This window comes from Ischnura elegans, chromosome 8, assembly GCF_921293095.1.
Source record: "Ischnura elegans chromosome 8, ioIscEleg1.1, whole genome shotgun sequence".
NCBI lineage: Eukaryota > Metazoa > Arthropoda > Insecta > Odonata > Coenagrionidae > Ischnura > Ischnura elegans.
Genome location: NC_060253.1, coordinates 101,479,569 through 101,497,134, shown reverse-complemented (window position 1 = coordinate 101,497,134; position 17,566 = coordinate 101,479,569). Strand labels below are relative to the sequence as shown.

The window sequence follows — 17,566 nt, the reverse complement described above, 5'->3', positions numbered from 1 at the left end:
CCTTCAGGGGTGTGATGCGCTGCTATAGCTCGCGGAAAAGTATTGTATTCCTCGAAAACTGTTGAGCGGAAGTTAAAATGGAGCGAATTTTGGTCCTAAAGACCTGCAAAGTTGTGCGTTACCCCTGAAAATGATGTTACTTTAAAAAATCGGGAAAATGTAATGTCATTGCATTTATGCTCTTTGAGCGATCTCTAAATGTTAAACAATTGAGCTGAAATTTTTAGGATATCCATTCTGCACCCCATAGCATATTTTAAGAGGTAGAAATCAAAAATTTGAGAAAAACTAAAAAATAAGCAACACCCTACTCAACAGCTTTGCTAACCGTCAGTTTCTCGTTCACTTCAGATTTCAGCACTGGAGGGCAGCACAGGTTTTAACCATCGTTGTGTGGGTTGTGTGAATGCGCTATAGTTCCTACTAACGCTGGAACAATCGTAATCTGAATGAGGCATTAACACATCGATTCAGACGTCGATATGTCTGATGCATCGCTGGCGAATTCATTGATACCCCGCAGTTCACATTTTCACCCTTCCCCCACTCCTGTAAACCCTTCTGAGCCGCGGGATGGCGAGGAGGAAAGGGAAAAGGGGTTCCCCTCCCTCCTTCCTTTTCGAACGCCCCTCCTCCTACCCCTTTTCCACCCCCCTGCCTCTCCCTTCCCCCCCAAACCCACCCTCCCCTATCTCGGCTCGACCAAGCCGCCACCACGACACGATCGTCAGTCAGACCAGTCAGATCTCCGACGACTGTTCATTGGATCGCTCGAAGCGGCAACCATCCGGAGCGCGGGAAAAAAACGTGGCACACTCGCGTCCATTCCGATTGGTCCCCTTCTCTCATCCGTTCCGTTCTATCTCTTTAATATCTCTGTCACTTCGAGCGTTCGGAGGAGGGAGATAGTGGAAGAACACGGGTGAACAGGGATCGCCTCGGTGGGCAGACTGCTTTTTCTTCGTAGAAAGAGGAAAGGATCTCTCCTTGATACTCCACTCCCCAAAGAGTCGCTTGCTGGGGGCATCGCGAGAAGGTGAAGACCCTTTTTCTGATCGAGGAAGCGATATAAAAAAAAGGGCAGAGAAGAAGGATCGTGTGGCGATAAAGAGGACGTTTCTCTTCGATAAAGGAAGAAAAGAGAAGGATATATCTTCCTCCTCCTCCTCCTCGAGGGAAAATTTCCATCAATGGGGGTGGTTTTTTTTATAGTTTACCCCTAAATCTGTAACCGGCGAGTTTACGTGGGAGACATTCTTCTTGCGTTCACGTGGTGATCGTCTTTTGAAGAGGATCCGTCCGTCACATATAGAGCTGCTGCTTTGATGGTTTCATCGCCACGAATCGTTACCCTCAAAGCCCATACATCACAAGGATCCATATAAGTTGTACTGTTCTCGACTACACGTTAGTTCGTGAACGTTTAAGACGTGTAATTTTCCTCCAAAGTACATCGCGCTGCCTCCGAAGGTGCTGGGTTTCCTTCCGGGAATAACCACCGCTTCTCCTTCTTTGGCATCCCCTGAAATACTCCAACCTTCAATGCAAATCACTGTTTCCGTAACTGTGAACTAAGTGATCACGAAGGAACTGATTCGCTTTCGCATTGGATGCATCGATTTTCGCAAGAAATCGAATTTCTACCGTCGGTGGGGTATATTCCGACGTAATGTAATTTGAAAATGCAAATGTATCGATTTATTCCGTGATTGTGAAGTGTGAAGACAAAAAAAAATACTTTGACATTGCTCCAATTCTCAAGAGTTTTTAGCGGGAAAAGACATCGTTTCTATCCTTCTAATAAAACTAACCAACCAACTTTCAACTTTACCCTTGCACTTGTGCCACATTCTTTGTCACCTGTTGTTACCATAGGGATCATGGACTGGGAAAGTGCTACTTTACTGTTCTGTAGTGCGTTCAGAGTGCCACGAGAAAAATTTTCATCCCTTCCCTAAAACAATATATCCTTCCCTTACCCTAGTTCCATCCCGTAATCTCCGTACCTTAACGTGCGGGAAAGACTTCAAATTTTACGCTCCGAGTTTCCTTTGATAAGGTAGGATTTTTTCAATAATTCCTTTCGCAGTATCTTTTTTTTTCACAGTCATATCTCCTTAGTATCTTCAATTGTTGTGGTTTCTCCTCTTAAAAGAACTCCTTCGTATCCTTTCCAAAGACACCTATTTTACTGTCTTACCGCTAATGTTTCCTCCATATGTTTGAGGTTTACCACTGTTTTCTGTGAAGTTTTTTGGTACGAAGTGAATTCGGCATTGGAAGTCACTCCTTCGCTATTGAGGTGCGAAGTTTCCCTCTTCGAAGAGTCAATGTTTTTATAACTTCCCTCTGCCATATTGTACCCTGAAGTGCCATTGCTGAGGGCAATCCAGTGTATGGGAACGAAATAACTGCTTCCATTCCACTCAATCGACTGGCTCTCAGTGTGCCTCCAGTATTTATCCAAGCACGACCTCCGCTGATTCCAACGTAGTCGCCGCTGTAGCCTGTACGTACCTGACGCCTGATCTTTCGTCTTGAGCAGGACAAGGACGACGCTGAAAGAGATCGACGCTAAGATAAGGAGTTCTGTTCAGTAGCAAGAAGAGATCATGGCCTAGGCGTATCAGCGAGGGGTTGTACTTCGCTGAGGGCCTTCCTGACCAACCCATAACGTCGTCGCCCGACGAAAGGTGATCCGCTGAGTCTCAAGGCCTGGTGCTCGAGTCCCGATCGCTCTTTGCACTTCAAAGGGGTGAGTCAAATGATGTTTTTTTTTTTTTAATGATCACATTTTTCTCCAGTTGATCCTCTGTCCAAGAATTTCCTTTTAAATATCCTCCAAAACGGAGGTCGGCAACGCACAAATACATTTTTATTTTTTTGAAGAAAAATTGTACACACATTGTATGATTGCCAGTTTGATTTGGAGTTAAAACAATGGAATGTGAATCTAAGGACCTAATGATATGAAAAATTTAACTATTACAAACGACAAACCGATAAGTCGGTCACATCCTCAGTATTTTAGTAAATTACAGAATCATTTGGTAATAAATGGGTTAATGCCAAGTTAGAAAAAGTTTTAATTGATAGATTAAAAGTAAATTTCTGTAGGGATATAATTTATTAGGTAGCAGAGACGGTGGATAAGAGAAAGTTCAATCAATGATAATCTGGGTTGCACATTTTTAGCTGCCCGCGCGTCAAATTGCTTCTTACCAATACGAATTTTCACCTAAGCGATTCGAAGTCTGGGTCTGGCCTTTGAGCCCGTAATCCCCTTCTTCATAGGGATGTTTGCTACAAATAATGTTTTTCTACAATTCGTCACTTGTCCAGGAATTTTCTCAGAACTATATGTCTATTGCAAAGTGAAGATAGGGAAATAAATGCCTAATAAGCAACTTTGAGCTCCTTACATGTGAAATAGCTTCTAAATTTTTCGATTATTTAATGAAGACAAGGCTTATACAAGCGGGTCTATTGTTGCTACAGAGGATAATATTCTCATGGCCACAATGTTTACGGAGGTAGTTCATGTTTCATGCTTTTTTTCCATTCAGTGGAGCTTTATCGTGGTTATGGAAAATAATGATAATAATATATTTCCGTCCATATGTGTGCATTCAATTTATTTTTTTGCATATATGGAAGTAATGTAGCCTATTATGCAAGAAGCTTGTTTTATTGCTAACTTTAAATAAATATTAAGTGCGGAAATGAAAATATAGACCCAAAAATACTTATTACGTAAATAATAGCATTGAAGGATTTTGTACCAAAAATTTTCAAAATTTTACTGACTCTAAAATGAGTAATAATGTATAGTGAACATCACGTACGGCACAAATTGTAAGCATAATATACACTATACATATACAGACCATTTACAATAATGTTTCAATACCATCAAAATTTACTATCCAATTTTTATCAACCTTGGGTATTTACCCAAATAAATAGTTCCTTTTATTGTTTTGGGTAATATATGAAACAATTTTGGTCCCATACATAAGAAAATCCTTTTGTACAATGGTAAATTAGGTTTCGGCATGAGGAACTATAAACCTCCACGAAAAGAGAAATGGTGAACTCCAGTGGCGTAGCCAGGAATTACGTTCGGGGGGGGGGGGGGGGGTCCAAAACCACGGGGGAAATTTTTTGAAAAACAAGGTGCTAAGTAGAGGGTTTCAAACTAATTTTAACACTTTTCATAATCGAAAAAAAACTTTATTTGTTGAAGAAATAGTTTGTAATTTCATTTTTCCTCATTTTTTCCTTTTATGAAGAAAAATAATTGTGTTTTTATATTTCGGGGGGGGGGGGAGGGTCCTGGACACCCCGTAATCCCCCTTGGGTACGCCACTGGTGAACTCTGATTGGTGAGGAAGAATAAAACTTTCACTACGGAGTGGAGAGGTGACATGACGCCTAAGTATCAAGCTAGCTCTCCATGCAATACGCATATGATGTTAGAGAGGGTTGGAACAGAGGGTGGCTGTCTGTCCCCCCCTCTGTCGTTAATTGGATTTAATGTTTGCGATGCCCGGGGGAGCGAAGTGGTTAAATGACGCTCTCTTGATTCATGTCTTCTGTCAGCGGAGGCAGTTAAATTTCCCACCCAGCCATTACACACGAGGGTTGCGCCTCGAACCAGAGACCCCTTCCAGCATACCCTTAATCGGATACATAGGGCGATAAAAATCTCGCTCTTGAGATGTACGACCGTTTATGTTACGGTGGTTAATGGAAGGGAGGGTAAAGTCAGGCGTTGGCAATCAGTGAGGGCACTTGAAGTGTTAAGTGAATGATGAGGGTGGGTAAGATCATGGGATGCAGTTTGAGGTCTTCATAACCGTACGAACTTCTACATCCAAAATCTACCCCGCAAGCTGCCTCGATATGCGTAAACACAATAAAATAATAATAAAGAGTTACCTTGGTGAGAACCTGTGCTCTTTACACTAAAACAAGTCAGTGAAGACGGAAGAAAATTTAAAGGAATATATAATAAAACAATTTCGTCTTCATCTAGCGAATTTAGGACGACATTGTCCTCTCTTACACTTTACTTGATTGACATTCACAAACATCCATGCCCTCGATGGTGGTCAAGCCACCCAGGCGGGACTCGAACACGCGATCTCTGGGTTAATAGTCGGGGACTGTACCCCGGCGCCACCGAGGCCGACCTGCGAATGTTAGGGAGAGCTGCGCTATTCGTAAAAAAATGCTTCGACCAAACAGAAAGCGTTACATAGATTTTACAAGAATTTTGCTGCCAGCTGCGAAAGACTCGGACGCTACGGGCTAGACATTGTTTGAGCTATTTAGAACAGATATATTTTAGAGGAGCCCGAAGAAAATCATCTAAGAACCTCGCTGTATTTCTATGACCGATCGAAACGATAATTAAGAGAGATATTTTGCCGAACGGTTTCGTATATGTATTCGGTTTTCTGTCGAAAAATAAAGGTCTTTTGTAAATTTTCGGTGAAACTTCGTACGTGCATCTCATTTTCATTTGTCTTGTTGACAGCTGGTGTACTGAGGCCCCCCGCCATACGCCTATTAAGGCGGCTTTCAAGGTAGTATGTAGATTATAAGATTTTAAGTGTTAGGAAACAAGCGGTTGATCAGTGCGAGAATACTATGTTTTTTAATATGCCCGGTCACTGGGAGAAATATCTCTTGATTTATCGTCTCCGTCGGACCTGGAAAAATATTGCGGGTCTAGGATAATGTTCTCCTTATCGCTATGAGCGTCATGTATTCTCAAAGTTTCAAGCTATCTTAGCCTTGAACATAGCCTACAATGCTCTAGCGGCTACCAGCCTGTTTCTTGTAAAAGCTGTTTTTGTTTTACCCCTACAAGTTGAATTTTATTCCAGCGAGAAAAAAATGACTTCCTAACAGATTTTCTTCCTGTATCAATTATATAATAGCGCAATTAGAAGCCCTTTTATGCACCACGTGTATTACCTGAAATAAGATGTATCAGCATTGAATCTCTGGTCGGGAGTTGGTATGTGAGAGGAATAGGGAGCGTGGGTAAAATACAAGTATTATATCTTCACCAGTTTATACTTCCCTACGATGTCGACAGAATCTCTCGATTCTATTTTTACTTTTCCCAGAGACTCATTTCTGTTGACGCACCTCACGAATGACGGGGTGGACGATACTAAATTTGTCATCTCACAGTGTGTTAATTCATTTCGCACACTATTATTTCATTTTATTGCTTTGTTGTATCCAGTATCATAGTGTCGGCCTTAACCATGAAAACCATATAATTGTATGTGATCGATAGGTCTAGGTCCGTCATAGATGGCCGGTATTGTTATTTATTAGCATAAGATGAAAATGATGACTGAAATTCGATAGGTACTCAAAGTATCTTAATCAATGAAACCTCTCCTATGCATGTGTTGCCGAGTACCATCGTAGAAGACCGTTACATATAGATGGGTAGCAAGTCTCTATTTTGCAGAGTGGATTGACTAATCTAATTAATTCATTTGCTGCATTTCTTCCACAATGTATTCTCTTACAAATTTTAATTGATGGGATAAGAAGTAACCGTATGCTGGAAAAATAATGTACCCGTAATGGAGATTATGAAAGGATATATATATATATATTTTGTTTCGCGTAAAAATATTATTTATAGCCCTATCATGAGAGATTGATCAACCTAATAAATGAAATTGGCTAGAGTAAGAAGAGTCGGGAGCTTTGTCCCTTTAGGGCTGGGAAGCAATTACATTTACTTCCACAGCAAGACAATCTCCGTCGTCTTGTCTCTCATGTTCTTCCGCTTGATCTCCCTCGAGAGAAAGAAGTCTTTCGTTTATGATCTGCGGATGCCATCGTGACGTCCAGGATGTCCATAAGGCCAATTGGTGTCACGCGAGTTGGGTCAAGGGTTATTATGCAGAGGACTACGGACTTAAGTGTCACAAATCTTTCCAATTTAGCATCTACGTGTCCCTACGTGTTTTTCTTACTGATGCGTACATCAATACGTCGTCCATGTATTACCTGGAGTTTATCGTAAAAATGGGGCGCAATTCTTGGGCATATCTGTCCATCAGATTTCTATCTCTGGTGAAATATTTTCCCGCAAAAAAAGATATTCATGCATTTCATAGTGCTAGTAATTCATATACACATGTTTTCTCGTAGTGTTTATAGATTTTATTATGCTATTGATTTGTTAGAAATGAACTTTGAACTTTATTGTACTCGCTAATTCATTTACACATAAAACTCATTGAACTTGAAAATGGTATTCGTTAATTCACGTCACTCACCTCTGAGCGAGATATGGGTTTGTCTAATTGTAGTGTGGCTTTTTGTGCTGCATTTAATTTAGATTCAGTCAGCTCCTTTTAATACATGTATCCAGTGATAAAGATGTCATTATTTTGAAATTGGAATTAAGAACATATTCATTGTATATTAGCGTGAATGCAATGGACGTTTGCATCCAACCACAGACTAAAAGATCACGCAAGACCTTTTATTGAGCGTGCGAGGAATACCTGCCGTTTCTGGGGTTTCTATGAAGCTATGTGCAAATATTGCACAATATTGCGTGATACGATAAAAATTATATCCCACAAGACATTCTTAAGGTGACATGACTGCAATTAGGGTATAAAATTTGTGTGCCGCAGAGAAAAATCGTTTTAAAAATGAAGCTTATTGTTAGACATATCATAGCAGCATTTATTGAGCTATTATCAAAATTTTCGCTTTAACTGAAGCAAAATATTGGTGATAATAATTGAATTTTCTACTCCCTATATACCCTGATTCTAAGTGAAGTGTTTATTTGGTAATATCTTGCAGGAAGGTGCATTATAATTGGGAAAGTAGCATTATAATTGGGATAAACAGTTTTATATTCCGGTTCTTTTTAAAAATAGAACAATTCATTGGTGGATTGTAAAAGTCCTTAAGCATTTGTTTTAGTTCGATTACTCAACTCTTCGCTCATTTCCTTTGCTGGACCTTAGTTTTGACACATTCTTTAAAATTCACTCAAGTAATGAAAAATTGAAAAATTTGGATAGCAAAAATGTACCTGGACCGCGAAATTTATAGTAATTCGACCGGTGTAACTCCTTTTGCGATAGTCGAAAGGTCGGTAATTATGATTTTTTACGTCAAATCCATCCGTGCCGGCAGTATCTTTTAAGAAATTGAGTTATTCCAAAGTCCGGAGCACCTGTATATTTGTTTTGTCTCTCGTATGGGGATACAAATAATAATCGATTACGGCGTGAAACTAAGAGGGCAAGGGAGGCTTGGTGGAAAAGACATTATGAAATGGAAGCGTTTCAGAAGGAAAGGATGGTAGGTGCTCTGTATGCCATGATGATGTCGTTATCAGGCGGAAAATACCGAAAGTATGCCAAAAATTAAGGCTGACAATGGAAGGGTGCAAACTGAGCAACCCAAGGTTCAGAGTAGATGGGAGGAGTATGTGGAGGATATGAATGATAGCAGTAAGATGCCGGAAAGATTGAACATAAAGTGGGGAAGTGCAATGGAGGATGATAATCTTAGGTTGGAGATATTAGACGCGGAAATCAAGAGTGATATGGAGGCTAGGAAAGCAGTGGGGGTGTGCGCTGGTGAAGAATTCAGGTAAGGTTGGAAAAAGAATGTTTTTTTATCTAGTAGGTACACAGAATCCATGAGGAGGGATATTGGCTTACGGATATAATTCAGCTAACGGAAAAGAAGAAATCTGTAGAATGCGATGAATATAGGACGATTAGCCTAATACTGCTCGCGGGGAAAGTGGTACTTAGGATTTTAAATAGACGAATGGAGGCGAGGGAAAACGAGTACTTGAGAGAAAGTCAGTTTGGTCTAAAAAAAGAAGCCTGTATAACCAGAACGTGTATGACTACTTCGTGCTTTTCGAAAAAGGATTTGAAAAAATATGCTGGATGCAGTTAATGGTGATACTTGAGAAAATAAGACGGAGAATGATGGTGAGTAAGTATTGGCCGTGGAGTGAGGCAAGGCTGTCCAGTGTTCGCTACCCCCCCTTGCTTTTTAAAGTGTACGCTGAGGAGGGGATTTGAGAGCCTTGGTTAGAGTTGGAAGTTGGAGTAAAAGTGTGCGGAGGGATGAATTGATCAGAGAGATTTGCTGATGATCAGGCGTTGATTAGCCAGTCATCGAGAGAACTGCTGGATCTTTCGCATGCTTTAAACTGGCGTTGCAAGCAGTATAGCATGAGAATTAATCACAAGAAGACCAAGGTCATGCGGTTTTGTAAAACATCGGGAGTATGGAGAGTGAGACTCAATAAAAAAAGTGTACGTATATAAAGGAGGACAAAAGCTTGAGCATTTTGAGGTATTCAACTATGTTCACCGCATCAGAAGAAAACGGACATATTAATAAGAGTATCAGGAAGAGAATTTCGTCAGAAAAGGAGACGTTCATGAATTGGAAAGAGCTGATGAGAGGATTGTAATGTAGGAGTTAAAAGAAAAGGTGGAGAAGCCAGAGTGTGATCTGGAATGTAGTGCTTTACGTTGCGGAAACATTGACACTAAGTAAGGAGGACGAGAGAAGACTTGAGGTACCTATTCGAGATGTGGGTGTGGCGAAGAAAGCAGAAGGTGAAGTGGACAGAGAGCAGGAGGAACGACGAAGTGCTGGACATGGTGGATGAGGAGAGGCAGCTTCTAAATGATATTTGGACGAGACAGAAGGTATGAATGAAGGGGATGCTGAAAAAGTCGTCAGAAAGTTAGAAGGTAGAATGATATGCAAAAGAAGGAAGAGAATATGATGTTTAAATAGAATGAAAGAGATTAGACCTTATTGTGAACCGAAGATGAAATTGCGTGATGGAAGGTTGTACTGCCAGAATATTTCGCAAACACTCCTTGAAAACCTACCTTGATAAAACTTTAATAATATTAACTGATTAAATTACGGTTTCATTTGAAAATGATCCGCGACCCCCGGTCACTCGAGCCGATGTAGACGTCCATTAATCACGCGGAAATTTACGCGGAACCAACTTTTTTTTGACGTCTCACTGTTTCAAGGCGAACTTCCGTGACTTTTACTCCGGCCTTGTATCCCTGTCTCCCCGTGTTTCGAGAATGTAATTTATTAGCCGCTTTTCGCAAGTTCGGGAGCTGTGAATTTTACAGGGCAAACGGGCCAAAAATTAAATTATTCACCAATATTTTTCTCGTAGGACGCCAACGGTGATTACTCAAAATGTATTTTAACTGCGACTAAAAAAACTTGGGAAGGGAAGTAAGGTTAATTGATTTACGCTATTGCTTGAGGCCGCCCTCCTTTGGCTAATCACACAACCACTTGTGTAATACTTGGTGGTTTAAACTGACTGGTTTTTTGAGCAAATTAAACTCTGACATGTATTCTCAAGTATATCGCGCATTTGTACAAAATGCGCAAGTCAACCCTTGGTTCTTCTCCGCATATCTCCAAAATTTCAAATATATCTGTCACTCATAATTAATTACGCGCAGACTACTAAAATAAATTTTCTCTGAAGTGCTCAAATTCGCATTTTTTCCTTTAAGACAGAAGAAAATATGGCCAAGTTAGGTTTGAAATAATAATAAGGAATTTTTGATAGCTAAATACTTATAGTAATTCTAACGCATGATGCGCACGTTTTTATAACGCGCGCAAAATAACTTAGAAAATTTTGCCCAAAGCATTGCATGACGCGCCAGTTATACTTGTCTTGAATTCTGGTCACCTTCTGTGATAATACCTATCTAAAATTATAAAAATTTATATCATGTGATGATTGACGAAACTATATGTTCATAAATGAATCACCCAGTTTATGACCAAGGAATGACCTAATCCAATGCCCAACCAATTTATGGCCTAATCTGAAGTCAAGAGATGCACCAAAAATATAGGATACTCGTATCAATGCGATTAGCTGCAGGCTGTATCTAAGCTGCTACAACGAGAACATTTCATTTCAGTGGTTTGCATTTAGCTATGGCCATAAACGCACCTAATCATACCGGTCGTTTATACTCAGAGCTCTAGCAATAGGTTTCATGAGCATGTGTTATTCGCATGTGAAATTTCATGAATAAAGTTCATATTGTGGATTACGTGCATAGTGATACTTAACCTTCGGGAAAGTGAACGGGAATAACCTTCTCATTGAAATTAATTAATAATTGAATTTTAGAAAAAAAAACGAGTCAAAAATCTTTTTCGAATGAGGAATTGGCTTTTTGAGGTAGCTCATCTTGGACTACAGTATTTAACTTCTACAATTATCAACAATAATATCATGATGATCGACGAAAGTATTTGCTCGTACGTCAGTCGCCCAGCTTATAAACAATTAATGACCTCCTCTAAAGTCATGAGACGCTAAAAAATTAAGAATATTCGTATCAATACGGATGACTACAGGCTGTATTTAGGCTTTCAAAATGAGAACGTTTCATTTCAGAGGTGTCCATTTACCTATGGCCATTAACGCACCTAATACTGCGTTACTGGTCGTTTATACACCAACAATAGGTTTCATGGGCAAGAGTTACTCGCATGTGAAATTTCATGAATGTGGTTTTTATTGTGGATATCTTGCATACTGACAATTAGGTCTCATTTGGAACTGATTCGGAATAAACTTCTTACTGAAAATAATTAATAATAGAAGGTGAAGAATATATTGAACAGAAGGCGTGTCAATAAATCTTTTTCGAGTGTGGCATTGGTTTTTTTATTGCGGTAACTATTCTTTGGCTACAGCACCAAGCTTTTCATTTCTGTGATCGTAAAACTCCCATTAGTCATGCCGACCTCCATTTAGAATTTCAATCTATATTTTTATATTTCAATCTCTATTTTCCTCCTTCGTGGCAGGGTTTATCTTTTATCTGCGCTCCGCATCTTCATTATCCGCCGTTTGAATGCCGTGTCTTGATTTAATGAATATCGCCGCTGAAAACGATCGCCTATGCTGCCTTTCCGATAGGAGGATGATTTTTTTAATGCATCGGATATTCCTCCCCACTTTCTCATTTGATCCACGTGAACATATCTCTTCCGGATGCTGAATTAATCCTCAGGTGCCTCTCTCAGCGATGCCTAAGCCCTGAAACCTCCAGTAATCCTTTAAACACCCTCAGAGCCCTCCTACACTTTGTCATGAAATCCTCGGACCGCTTCTTTTTTTTTTTCGAAAAAAAATTGCTCCGATAAATAAGCGACGCGGACAGTTTTTTTACTTCGCTTTTTTTCTGGGACAGGGCTCGGCTATTTCCTCTGTTATAAAAAAATGGCTAGGTAATTCGCGAGAAAATTAGAGCTCCGCTTGCAAAGAGGATTACGCACCTTAATTACCGAGAATAGTTTTAATTTTTTTTCTCTTTTCGCTCCTCCATTCGTCCTTCCGAGATAACAAGAAACCTAAAGTGCTGTGAGGGCGTAATCTCTTTGATAGTTAATGAATTTAAACATGGACACTTATTTTAAATTTCCTTGCTTGTAGCTTATTGGTGAAAGTATAGAGAAGGTGAAGAAATTAAACTATTTGGGAAGCACATTAAAGTAAAACGGGCGAAGCAGTAAATATATCGGAAAGGGGGTATCCATTAATTACTTGTGGTGTTTAGGGGGGAGGAAGTCAAGCCGATCCTCGCCCAATCTCACGTGTGGGTCAGAGGGGATCCCGGCAAGTATCGCGTAATTTTTCTACTCAAGAAACAGTGTGAAATCGAGATCTCAATCATCTTAACCCCTTGCGCTGTGATGACGAGTCAAGCTAGTCATGACCTTTCGGCGCCAAACCGCGCGGTGTGTCTCGTCATCGAATTTTCATAATTTTAGCACTATTTAGAGGAACAACATAATTATTTTGAAAGCCTAAAAATTTAAAAACACACATAGTATGCATAAATAATTAGTATATCATGAAAAATGATGCATTAGAAGGATTAAAATGGTTTTATTCGAGTAGCGATAGCTGTGTTCTCCATGTTTAATAATCACATTTCTTTTCACGGTTCTACATTTATTAAAAATTACAAAATATCAGTTCATTACCTACCATTTAAAAGAAAACCACAGAAAAATAAATAAAGAATAGGAGCACAATATTCGGAAAATTAATCGAATTGGAAGGGGTTAAATACTAGTATTAACTAATCTTAAATGAAAATAATAAAACAAATAGTCAAACAAAAATCCAACGCAATGAAGCATGTATGAAGCATGTATTAACACTGAAAATACGCAATTTGAACAATCTCACGTGAGATTAGTGGGAGGGGGGAGTAGGACGATCCGAATATCACTATATCTCACTAAGGGGAAAGAGGGGAGGGGGGGTTAAAATTCGCCAAAATCACCTCACGTAATCAATGGACACCCCCAAAGATATTTGCGTTAGCGAAGGAGGCGTTTTTGAGCAAGGAAAGGGTAATAAAAGGATCGTTATTTAATTGTGCTAAGAATAGGCTATTGAAGAGTCTGATCTTGAGTGTAGCGCTTTAAGGTGAGGATGCTTTGATGCGCAGTAAAGAGGACAAGAAAAGCTGAAGGCGTTTGAGATCTGGATGTAGAAAAGAGTGGAAGAGGTGAAGTGGGCGAAGAGGAGCAACAAAGTGCTGGACATGGTGGGAGAGGAGAGGAATCAATCAGAGGAGCTGCGGAGAACGCCCATTTCTGACCAAGGGATGAATGAATACTCATATTCCGCTTCAGTTAATTTCTCTCCGCCTACACGTGTTTTAAATGTACCTACTCGGAATTATATCCTGAATTTATGAGTTGTTTTATAAATAATGATGTGGAGCTAGAATCATTGCTAAGGATCAATTATGCAAATTATGTCCGTATTCTTAAATATCTAATTGGCTTTATCTACTAGGCGAGCCTGAGAATAGATTCTCTTTGTGTAAAATTACGTCATTATTTAGGGTCTTTACTGAGGGAAATAGCGTTTAGTATGGAAGTCAAGGAATGCACCTCGTTATTTATAAACTTTTTATTCAAATTCCATGTGAATAAATTGTTCTTTTGCTTCATTTTTATTTCGTGCTTGTTTTACATTCTATGTAATCGTATATGTAATGTCTAATATCTATGTTATTGACTCTGGAAATATCGGTATTAATATATAGGCTCCCCTTATCTCATATTTTTCTTAATATAACTCATTTAAATCATTGATTCAGTTTTCATCTCGTTTCGTTGCCACACATCTCACATGAATATTCCTATCGCTTTCCTCTCATTTCCACTTCTCAGTTTAATCCTCTTAGCCTAGCTTTTCTCTCCCTCTTTCTATTTTTTCCTTTCTTATATGCTGTCCAATCTTATTAAGTTGGTTAGGTCGTAGGTTGCTTTTATTTCAAAGATCCTTTCTTCCATCCAAGAAATATTCAGAGTTTTGATTAATTTTCATGGTTAATGGAACGGCGAAGAAATTAGTTTTGATATATTACAAAAACTTCTGGCTCTCCCTCTTCTGCCTATCCTCAGTTAGCCATTTTCTGTTTGCCATTTTTGTAATTAAGATCTTTTTGGCAAATTACTAATTCTCTACCAAGTCGTATCCATTAAGCAGGTTAAATTGCTATCATGGCTTTGTTTCGTTTCACGAATTCGTGTCTTCAAGTACAATGTTCATGTTGTAAAATGCTTTCAAAAATATAACAGAATTATTTTAGACGTATATTAATTGCTTCTTCGCCAGCTGATACCCGTTGCATAAAGTTTTTTCCCTCATGACTTATATGGTACATTTAATTTCCTGGTTTTTTTCTTCGGCGTGCTTGAAAATACATTAAATGGTCCCTCGAAGACGCAATGCTTTTAAAACAAGCGACTTTGTTCGTAACTTCGCATGCTTGTTTTCTTGATTAAAACCATTGAATAGTGGTGAACATATTATGTTTTGCTACCAGTATTATAGATATGAAATGGAAATTTAGCATATCGTCTTGAAAGAATAAAATAAATTACTCTATAATTTAATTTAAAAAAATAATATTTCTCAAAATAGATATAAGTTTTGGTTTTAAAATAGGGACAGTTCCCTCAAATTAATGATCATTAAGGTAAATATGCTCCTAATGTTTTGTCGGTTTATATATAGCTGGTGTAGTTTATGAATATTTTTATTTACATTTGCACTCAGAGAAGGCTATGGGTATAACCTTCGTATGACTATTATAAATATCCTTCGCACTGGTAGCGCCCCAGACAAAGCCAGTTTATTTTCCATTGTTTATCGATAAATATATAAATATTTTTTTTATGAATCAATGTTTGATATTGTGTTAAAAGGTTTTAAAATATGTTGTAGCTAGAAAATAAGCTCCAGTAAAAGTACTTTTAACTTCGCTAGTATTACTGAAAAGCCGGTGATAACAAACATCGGCGTTGAAATATCGACCAGCCATCTCTAAGCCTCTGCCAAATGCTTCTTCTGAGGCAAGATTGAGACCATTTACCGAATCTCATGAGTATAGAGGGAGCTATAACAATTATGAGTCGTATGTTTTTTCATGGATGGCATATTCCGCTTCCACCAACTCGAGAATTTCAACTTAACGCCAGAATGACCGGGGTGGTATGGCTACTACCTAGAAGGATTGTTACCCCTCGTTTTGTCTGTAACAATAAAAAAAAACAATTCTTCGTTTATGTTGAAATAAATTAATAAATTCATGAAATATAAACATTTCCTATTTTAATCAATACCACTAATCAATTTTTACACATAATTTTACAATAGAAATTTTTAAATGAATAGAGTCCACGTTGCTCATTCTTCGCCTGCCCTGATCTGTAACACGCCACTCGGTATTGCAGATATGCTGCCTATTTCCATCAAGCAAATATTATTCAGAATGTGATAAGGAATTTTAAAAGCATAAACGTGCTGAATAAAACTTATAAATAGCCGGACGCAATATAGTGAAGTGATTTCCAGAATGGAACACGTGTTACGTTACAAATAAAATAGAACCATTCACCCATAATTTTGATGGTTGTTGGTCTTTTAAGGTAGACAGGTAGTATAACTCCATTTCTATATAAAAAATTATATTATATTTCAACAGAATGGGTACAATAAAAATTAATTAAAGTCGGATAGAAATGAAGGAGGCAGTAAAAAAAACTCTAGGTAATATGATTAAGTAAGTAACCACGAAATGTCAGGCGCGTAGATGGTTTGGCCCTTTTAAAGTCAACAGCACACATGGCTCCCACATAACCGCTCGGTTTTGGTGACGGAGTACTCGCGTTAAACTGGTGCTGCCATATTAAAATAAAATTTGATTGGACTTTTCCACGTTTATTCTAATGCGTACGATGTGTTTCAGCTCACAGAACCATCATCTGGTACAAGACGATGGCTCAGATGAAGGGTCTGTGAGCCGAAGTGAATCGTACGCATTTGAATAATTGCGTAAAATTTCAATTAAATTTAAAGGAAAATGAGAGAATATAATTTGTTAGGTTGACTAATACATTTCCAAAACCCAGGCCTGGGTTTCATAGCGTAGTTACGTCGTCATCTTACATTCAGACAAATGTTTAAAATGTTAAAACTCTACTCTGGTGAAGATTTAACTATGCTATGAAATTAGGGTCGTACTTTTTCAAATATATTAGTGCACCTAAGAAAGTTTATTCTTTCATTTTCCATAATGAAAAGGTTTCACATGGTTAAGCCTGAAAGCATCAGTTATCATTACATTTTATTTCAATATGTCGAACTTCTACCATATCACGACTAAATACGTGTAATTTATATTATCAACTTGAAATTTCTAGGGAAAACAGAGGATTTCTATTCAACATACTCATGCTCTCGTATATTTTAAAAATTGCATCTAATAAAATGATTTGAAGGTGAAATTATGGAATTTGTGATGCAAACGAATGTTATGAACGACCTTCTCTATTAAAACTGAAAATTTCAAGATATATTATAAGTCTTAGTGTTCTCTCAAGGCTAGTATGTACTCTCGCTTAGGAACCAGACGATCTGGGAGTTCCCCAACGCAAAACAGTCCTCCCTTGGCGCCACAGACATCTCCACTGTTAATGAGACTTCCGTGAATGCAGTTCACTCGTGGTGGTCAAAGGTCAAGGTCAGGAGACGTGTCTCTCTCTCCACCCACCCCCCCTTCCCAATCCCCTCGTCGTGCTGACGTCACCCCATTCTCGTCTTCTTGCTGCAGGTACTTTTGATTGTTCCGATGCGGGCGTTGTGGGGTGAGGAAGGAGCCAATTAATTGGACAGGGCGTAGAAGCAACTGCCACTCGGAGGACGGAAGATTCGAATCGGAGACATTTTTTTTTCAATATACGGAGAAGTCCTTGGAATTGAACTTGTCATGTTTTGGACGTACAAATGACACTATGCGGGTCAGTGACGTGATACGTCAGCGGAAGATTGAGACATTACAGTAATAGCAAAAAAGAAAGAACTAAAGGGAAGGCAATGACAGACTTCAGCCATCACCGCTATTTTAATGTCGGGACCAGGGGAAAA

General features: G+C 38.8%; 1 protein-coding gene across 4 annotated transcripts in view; it reads left to right on the top strand.

Annotated features, from left to right (window-relative positions):
- Positions 1-739: 739 nt before the first annotated feature.
- Positions 740-17,566, top strand: part of LOC124163643 (metabotropic glutamate receptor 2-like) — a 177,317-nt gene continuing 160,490 nt past the window's right edge. For all 4 annotated transcript variants that reach the window (XM_046540696.1, XM_046540697.1, XM_046540694.1 and 1 more), the window contains exon 1: positions 740-2,755. The gene's annotated coding sequence lies outside the window, so the exon portion shown is untranslated. The remainder of the gene's footprint in view (positions 2,756-17,566) is intronic.